This window comes from Macrobrachium nipponense, chromosome 7 (genome assembly GCF_015104395.2).
Source record: "Macrobrachium nipponense isolate FS-2020 chromosome 7, ASM1510439v2, whole genome shotgun sequence".
NCBI classification, from domain to species: Eukaryota; Metazoa; Arthropoda; class Malacostraca; order Decapoda; family Palaemonidae; genus Macrobrachium; species Macrobrachium nipponense.
Window position 1 is genome coordinate 66298483 of NC_061109.1, and position 10000 is coordinate 66308482.

Below are 10000 nucleotides of genomic sequence, written 5' to 3' on the forward strand. Positions count from 1 at the left end.
TATCAGAGTTAAATACCATCCTATTTACCTCTGCCCAATCATATACTTTGTTAAGGTCTCTTTGTAGAGCGTTCCTATCTTCATCACAAGTAATTTCTCTACTTATTCTTGTGTCATCAGCGAAACTACTCACTACCGAATCCTTAACATTACTGTCTATGTCTTCAATCATAATAACAAACAGTATTGCAGCTAACACCGTACCTTGTGGCACACCGGATATTACCTTGACTTCATCCGATTTCTCATCGTTTGCAATAACTATCTGTTTTCTGTTGTGTAAAAATTCTTTTAACCATCTTCCTACCTTATCCACGATATTGTGTTTTCTAATTTTCTTCGCTAATATACTATGGTCTACTTTGTCAAAAGCTTTTGCAAAGTCTAGATAAACCACATCTGTTTCATTTCCGCTTTTCATATTTTTGAATATGTTCTCACGGTGGACTAACAATTGGGTTTGTGTACTTTTTCCGGGTACGAAACCATGTTGTCCTATATTAAACAAATTAATTTTTATTAAATGTTTCATAATATTTTTCTTCATTACCCTTTCATATACTTTCATAATATGTGATGTTAGACTCACAGGCCTATAATTACTTGCCTCTAGTCTTGATCCACTTTTGAAAGTAGGGGTAATATATGCTAATTTGTGCTCATCATAAATCTTACCTGTATCTAGACTTTGTCTTAATAATATTGCAAGTGGCTTTGCGATAGAATGAACTACATTCTTTAACAAAATAGCAGGAATTCATCAGCCCTGCTGCAGCTCCATTTTTAATTTCATTAATAGCCTGCACAATATCAGCTTCATTAATATCTATGTCAGCTAAATATTCACTATTTTCGTCCCTTACTTCTATATCATTATCTTCATTATCTATTCTAGGGGTGAATTCTCTCTTATATCGTTCTGCCAATATGTTGCAAATTTCCTTTTTTTCATTCGTTATTCTTCTTTTATTCATCTTTTTCGCGTATGAGTATAATAGTTTGGGGTTTTGCTTGATATTTATTAGGTTTTTTTCTTCCAAGTCCCGTTTTTCATTTTCTTTTGATTGTATATTCTTTTGTTCTGCATTTTCTATCTTACTTTTTAGTTCTATAACTTTCCATGCATTTTTTTCTTTTGCAAGACCTTTTTTCCACTTTCTGATTTTCTGGAACAAGATCCTTCTGTCTCTTGGTATGCATGACTGATGTTTACTTTTCTTCTTCGGTATATATTTATCCACTATTTTTTCTCTAATATTTTATATAATATCTCCGTATTTACCTTTATGTCATCACTTACGAAAATGTTATCCCAATCTTTGTTTAATTCTTCATTTATTTCTGACCATTTTGTATTTTTACTGTAGAAGTTGTATTTTCCATATCCTTCCTACTTTTTCATTTCTTGCTTATCTCTGTTTTCACTTGCTTGGGAATGGACTGTTAATTCTATGATATTATGGTCTGAAATACTTGCATTATAAACTATTATTTCTTTAATATAATTCATCTCGTTCACAAATACTAGGTCTAAAGTATTTTCCTTTCTTGTTGGCAGGTGATTTATTTGTTGAATGTTGTATTCTAGTAGCATATCTAATAGCTTTTCGAATTGCCTCTTATCTTCTGCACTACTATTACTCTCTTTTTTATATGTATAAGTACAACCACAATCTCCTATTCGTTCTTTCCAGTCTACGAAAGAAAAGTTGAAGTCTCCAGATAGGAGAATAGTCCAGTCCTTGTGATTTCTACATATATCATCCAATTTTTCTATTATTAAGTCAAACTCTTTAGTATTAGGAGGTCTATATATTACTATGTTCATTAATTTTTTCAGATTCAAAATCTACCGCTATTAGTTACATTCTGAGTTACTATATTTCTCATATATTTTTCCTTGTTTTTTTGTCTTGCACATATATTGCGGTTCCCCCTTGATTCCTATTTTTTCTATCTGATCTATAAGTTTGGAACCCTTTTATTTGATCATCATTCCCAGTCTCTTGGGAATACCAGGTTTCACTTATATTCATTATATCTATTTTCTTTTTAATTTGGGTTAGTTTTTCTATGTACTCTATTTTTCTTTTTGAGTTACTCGTAACTAGACCCTGCACATTCATCACCATGATGGTCTGCGTGTTTTCTCCTTCATTTAATATTGGTAGTAATAAGGATTTTCCCATGTCTCTTTCCTGTCTGGTATGTTGTTCTTTTTTTCATTTCCAGAAATTCGACATTAAAAAATCCAACTTTTCCATAATATTTGATCTTCCTTCATCATAATTATTCATTTTGTGTCTGAATCTGCAATTTTTCTCCGTTTCTGCAATATCCTCTTGCATAATAAATACAGTTATTTATCTCTTGAGTAGAATTTTGGAGCTGATGCTTTGAAATTTTTTGCTGACATCTCTGCATATCTCGTTGATGGCTTGCTTTTTTCTTTTACCTGATATTCTTTATTCCTCTTTTTATTTGTTTCTTTCTTATTTTGGATTTTATTACTTGATTGATTATTTATTTGATTATGATTCATGGCTACAGGGTGCATATATTTTCATTTTTTGTCGAACTTACATCCTTTTCCTTCTTTTAGGTTTTTGCATATTTTTGGATGCAGATCTCTGCAATCATCCTCACAGCCATCTAGGTATGCACATTTACCATATATTTCATAGTTGTGACATACCTTAGGATGTTTGTAGTAACATCTTTCTCCAAATCTGCAATTCCCTCTTTTCAAAAGGTTGCAGACTTTGTCTTTTTTGTCTATTTTTTCCTCTTTCCCGTCATTGTGTAGATCTGGGTAGAGCCTCTTCGGGATTTTCTTTTGTGTTGTCATATCGTAATTTATTTCTTCGTAAGTATGCTGCTTTATTGCCTCATATGTAGTATCAATGAGTATCTCTGCATCCATACTTTTATCTTGTTCTTTGTTTTCCTTATTTTTTTCTGTCATTTCAGTTTTGTTTACTTCTCTTCCGTTTTCCTCTTCTTCTTCTTCTTCTTTTTCTTCTTCTTCTTCCTCTTCCTCTTCTTCTTCATCCTCAACTATTTGTACATTCAATCTTGATTTAATAACATTGTCTATCCATGATAGACATGTTGAGCAAAAAATTCTTGTATCTTTTCTCATATCTTGCATTACCTCAGCACATTGTGGATGGGTTGGAATGTTGCATGCAGCACATTTTCTGATTAGGTTTTGTGGATTAAACTATGCTATACCACACCTTACACAGTTGCATGCTTTTGGCATTCTTTTTCCTAATGCATCAATTAGGATATTCACAAGGTTCACTTATTCATTTTTTTTGTCGAATATGTTGGATTATGTATATTTTCTTTATGAGTCTCTTGACCACTTGGATTTTATTTGGAACTTCTTCAATTATTTTCAAGATGTTTTCAGTTGATTTGTTCCAGTTTGAAGGATTATATCCTTCTAATATAACTATGAATGCTTTTGTATCTTTTTTGGTTAGGACTGTTGCTGATCTCATAGATGAGAAATGCAGTTTCCTTGGGGGGGTCCCTGCTACCTCATCGTATTGCGAATCTGCCAAGCAAGCTAAATTTCGCTATTTCTTTCCGCAGTTGGAACTTACTGCTATCTTGTTCTGATTTACAGTATTTCACTTGATAAACTAGCTTAGAAGACGCTTTATCCTACTATTTTCACACTAATCTTATCACCGATAGTTCACGAACACTTCTAGATATTTCTCAAATTCTAGACGTATGTTAAAATTGTGATATCTGTTGATTAATCTGACTTCAAGCGGGAACGTCTCACCAAGCAAGAGAGAGAGAGAGAGAGAGAGAGAGAGAGAGAGAGAGAGAGAGAGAGATAATCATTAAATAAGAACCTTAGTTTATTTTCTCAAAGCGAATCGTATGAGAAAGAAATTTACCCCACTATTAAATAGCAATAATTAAACAAATAAATATAGCCCTAGGTATGAATACTGGTAATCTCGTGAGGCTCATTCTATTTTTGTTACAAGCAATATCATAGAAATGGAATTACTTTATCGTCCCTTTGACTTACTGCTCTCTTCCAGGGCAATTCACTACAAATTTTACATATAAAGAGAACATTTGCTTAGATAACGTACCCCATAAATGGGATTCCTGTCCACAAAGGAAAATCCTTCCATTTCCTTCGGTCGCACCGGGCATTTATATGTGTTCAGCAGAGCTTAGCAGAAGTATAATATCTATATCTTTTCTTTGTTTTGGCCAACCATTGCATTATTATCTTGTTGCCCCTTATTTCCTTTCAGTTGCGCTTTTAGTTTCGAAATAGTGTTTATGCATTTGTTAAAATGATTGATTTTCGAAATAAGGGAACAGATTTTCGTTTCATGCAACTGCTGATTTTATTGTCGATGCTGAATTCCAAAGTAATTTTTTTCATATCTCATCTCCGTACATGGGAATGATACTTTTTTTATAATGTAGGATTACATGCTGAATGAATGTTTTTTCATTTTGTTTGATTTCATTTTTTCTTTTCAAGTACCAACGTATTTATCAAAAATTCATTTCTAAATGGAATGTACTTAACCCGACGAAAATTCCGTAAAAAGGGGTAAAAGGTTTTGCTTTGAAGTCATGATTATTCCGAACATTTTCGCTCTAGTTCAAAGGAACATAACCCACACCTGTAGCAGTGAAATAGCTTTTACTTCCTTTATTTTTTCGTCTCTATTAAAGCTGGCTGGTGAAAAACAAATTTTATCTATATTCGAAATGCCTCGCACGGAAACTTAAACTTCGGTTCTTTTCAAACTCGGGAAAGTTTTATAGATTGGTGTTTACTTTCTATAACATAGTTTTTAGACATCAATCCACATTTTATCTCCTCTTTACATCAATCTCTCTCGAAGGAAACTCGACAGTCAGTTTACTGTCTGGGATATTTGGCAATATTTTCGACACTGTGTTTTTTTTTTTATATTATAATTGCTTAGAGTGATTACGAAAAAAACGATATATTTCGTTTTTTTATGAGAGAGAGAGAGAGAGAGAGAGAGAGAGAGAGAGAGAGAGAGAGAGGAGTCTGTATATTGACTGCTGCTTGATCATCATGAAAGATGTTCAAAAAGGAGATGAAATACGGACTCATGGAATAAAGATTTAATAAAAACTGCGCAGCAACTGCTGCTGAGCGGCGGAAAAGCAGCGAGATCAACTTTCCAGGGAAACCTTGAGACAATCGATAAAATTTGTTTTCCATCCACCAGGGTTTATAGAAAAAAAAAAAAAGCCATTTAGAGGCTACACGTGTCAGTCATATTACCGCGAAATCGAGCGAAGATAATTAGAATAATCATCTGATAATTACTCCAGTGGCATGTGCTCTACCAATTTTACGGAGTTATCACCTAAATAATTACTTTCCTTTTAGCAACTAATTTGTACTAAAAGAGTTGGAATTTTATCTAATAAACTCTCGCATTCAGCAGGTAAAATTTCATAAATCTTTCTGACGTTGCTCAGTAAAAAAAAGAAAAAAAAAAAAAAAAAAGAAAAAAAAAAAAAAAAAAAAAAGACTATATCGTCGTTAACCATTTGGTAATTTGCCTATCCTTAGTAATGACTTATCGTTATTATATTTGAATCACTATAATCAAAGTTTGACTCTGTACATTGGGTTAACTCTATTCCATTGTAATAACTTTGTATACAATAGGCAACTGAATCTTTTTTGGTATGTAAACGAATTGTTTCATAATATTCTGTTAACTTTTGTCTATTATTTTATTTACAATAAAACAAATTAACAAACGTCATCGAAACTGTTTCCAAAATAATATGGCAACACAAAAATGCAATGGTTAGCAAAGACACGAAGAAAATATATATCTCTCTCTTTTGCAAAGCTCTGCTGAACACAGAAATACCCGATGCGACCGAAGGAAATGGAAGGATCTTCCTGTGTGGACAGGAATCCTATCGATGGGACCCGTTATCTGGGTAACACTTCCCTTAATGCGTCAGATTTAGAGTAAATTGCCACGTGAGAGACCATCAAGTTAAGGAACATTAAAGTAATTCAATGTTTATCATACTTCTCATTAAAAATAATAGAATGGGCGGTATGTTATTAATTGGACCATGTTTCTGTGTGTGTGTGTGTTCTGTTTTTGTTTAACAGTAAACTCAATTTCAACATACCAACACTATATCAGGTAACGAGATAGCTTTCAAAAAATAGACATTTACAGGCTTTCATGCTAATTTTTCTAGTAGGAAAATTTGATGAACAGTACAAGCGAATTTCAAAGATCCCTACTGACTCTCTCTCTCTCTCTCTCTCTCTCTCTCTCTCTCTCTCTGTGTGTGTGTGTGTGTGTGTGTGTAAGATTACAAGTTTCCAGACCTATTTCACGATTTGATATATGATATATTTCCAAATGTTGCTTTGTGTTCCGGTTCCCTAATGGAATATATATATATATATATATATATATATATATATATATATATATATATATATATATATATATATATATATATATATATATATATATATATACATATATATATATATATATATATATATAATATATATATGTATATATATATATATATATATATATATATATTATATATATATAATGCACCCACTATTCTCTGCCCTATACCAAGACCTCTCGTCCAGTCTGTTCGTCCTATAGGGAAATGGTCTTTCTAACTAACAAAACGAGTTGCATAATGTAAGCTATTGCTAGCTTTGTTTCCGATGTGTTTGCTTGAAGCAACAGCCACTGCAATGTTCAGAAGGGATTGCAAAATGAAATAAGAGCAGGTGGAGTGTGCCTGAACACTCTCTCTCTCTCTCTCTCTCTCTCTCTCTCTCTCTCTCTCTCTCTCTCTCTCATTGAGCATTGAATAGGATTATTTCATTATCAAAAGTCGGTTATTTTTTGTTTTCTTTTTTCAAATTCAAAATCATGTTTACATGAGTATTGATTACTGAACTTTCATATTTTTTCTTTTAAGATTATAATTCTTATTATTATTGGCATGATTTCCAAACTTTCACATTTCTTTCTCTTTCTTTATTATCATTTTCATACCATGATTGCAATTGATAGATATGTTTCTACAGGACAATGGAATGTCTGTATTAGCAGAATATGACTTCTGTAATATCAACTGAAGTATATATATATATATATATATATATATATATATATATATATATATATATATATATATATATATATATATATATATATATGTACATGCATTTCCTTATTAACAGTTTAGTATTAATTGAGTGTTTTAAATTTCGTTCATTTCTATTATTTCACTATTGCTTTGTATCCCTTGTTACAAACGGGTATTCTAATACGTTGCAATTTGCTTGCTTCAGGCATGAACTGCTCTCGTGATCTTTAAAAACGTGTTGTGAAATATGGATTTAACTAGAGACACAAAGAGCGTAATCTAAACCAAGGTAGTTGAAAAAATACACATATTCCGCAAGAAAATAAAGAAAGCAAATACATTCCTTAATGTGAATCTATATTCGAAGAAATCATACTCTTCCGTCAAATTTGATTGAGAGCTAAGAATATGATGTTTCATGTCTTATAACAAGCCTCACAAGCATACGTTCAAATAAATAAATAAATTATACATAAACTTCGGGCTTATTCATTGAAATATGATATAATTAGTTTACCTTTAATTCACTGGCATATTTACGTAAGAATTACGTTTGCATTACCACAGACTTGACTTTGTGAAGGTACTCTTGCAACAAGTATGAGATCTGATGAATGAGATATATGGTGATATTCACTCAGCAAATAATTATGATGGAAGAAAGTGGATGATTCGCTACCACAGAATTGTTATTTTGTTCTTCAAATAGTATTTTACTTCATCTCGCTTTTGGGCTGATGTAATAATGCATTACAGAAGAATGTTAGACATTATGTAGACAACATTATAATTTTAGACACTCTTAGATTAAGTCTTTCAATAGCTTTGTTGAAAAAAGTCCAGATTTTCTTTTTAGTCACAACGATAAACTTCTTTTATGTAATAAAAAGAATCAGGTAGAACAGAAGATGGTTGATTGAGATCAGAGATGATAAGGGACGGGAAGGAGGAGAATAATTGGGGAAGGGGGAAGAAGTGGGTGAGTGTTGGGGAGGGGTGGGGGTGGAAATGGATTGGGAGGCAGCCCTTTGTCCTTCACAGATATAATCTGTGTTATTAAGCAAGTGTCAATGAGACTTTGTTTCATTATGTAACATTAATTCTTAGATACATATCTGAGTCACTACCACGGACATGCAACTCATTACTGCAGATAGATAGATAGATAGATAGAGAGAGAGATACATAGAGATTCAATTACCACAAAATTACAATATTTCCACAACTGCAAGAGATTCAAAACAACAATATTTTCGTATTTCACGAAAAATCTTCTTTGGGTTTATTTGATAAAAAAAAAAAAGATATAAAACGACTTTGTAAAACTGGGAATTTACACAAATCTTGCAGCAGTTTCATATAAAAAAAATTGGCACCAACAGGTCCTTGTCTTCATTCTTATCCGTCTAATACCTTAGTTTACCTTTCTGACAACTGTGTATTTTCTTTAATGAAGTAAATATTGGACTATCTCGCGCCATTAATCCAACTATTTGGTTTTCACATGTGATGCATCCAACTTAATTTATGGAGTGGTAAAATGGCGGGGATTAAACGTTTGCTGTGGTTAAAGAGGTTAAAGAAACGTTCAGAAGCGCAATGTTAAGCATATAGCGGGCTGGGGTTACTCGGTCAACCCACGAGATAGCGAGAAGTGAGATAAATATCTCAACTTTTGTTTTGACGTTTACATTTCTTCCGAGTAAGATGGGAGTCCTTTGACGCACGGACACACATACACACTCAAAGAGAAGATAAAAGACTTCGAGTCTCAAAGAGAGAAAAATCTTAATTGTAATTCTCCGTTTCTCCTCATTCGTCCTTTCCGTTATTCGAATCTCCTCTAGTTGTCACAGCTGTTCAGGGCTCTGCTCCACAAATACTTATGTGACACAGACAAAGAGACAGCATACAGACTGGCAGAGAGGGGGGGGGGGGGTATACTGTAATACAGAGAGACATATTACAGACTGACAGATACACAGACAGACAGACAGACAGACGCAATTATTGCAGGACTTTCTTTTACCTTTAGACGTTTTATGTAAAGAAGAAAGCTGAGAGATATAAAGTCCTTTGTAAGCGACTAGCATTAATACTGAATGCATATTTTTGTCATTTGTCGTAATAAAGAAAACTTCATTGAAAGTGTTGTTCTATTTCTTATCAAATATATTTAATGTTATGAATATGAGAGTGGATATATAATAGTTGTACATGCTCTTGGAGTATGTTTACCAATGGTTCGTTTGGATTTCTCATTTTGTAGTGATACAAAGGATGATTAAACGTTAGGTTTTCGATATCTGCGTATAAGAAAATGATATCTAGTTTTCGTGATTTCGTGTTCGTGATCGTGGTGTGTGTGTGTGTGTGTGCATGTACACGCACACTGACAAACGTGCGCGCGGCGCATACACACACCACTGCTTTGTGAAAGCTTAGATCTGAAACAATAATAGTTTCTTAGATAGCCTTAGCATATATAATCCCGTCTTCCTTTTTGTCTAAGAGTAGTATCTTTCTGCCTGTGTCTCTGTCTCTCCCATTGACCTCATTAAAATTTGTGTGAAGATATCATCAATATATCTCCCGAAATATATCGGCAAAAGGACGGCGTAGCAATGGGTTCTCCCCTTGGGGTTCTTTTTGCAAACGCATACATGGCACACACAGAAGAGGTCACCTTTGAAGAACACCCAAAACCCAGAATCTACGGGAGATGTATTGATGATATCTTCACCACAAATAAGGGCGAGAATGACATAGATGAATTAGTAAATAAACTCAGAGCAAATTCTGCATTAAATTT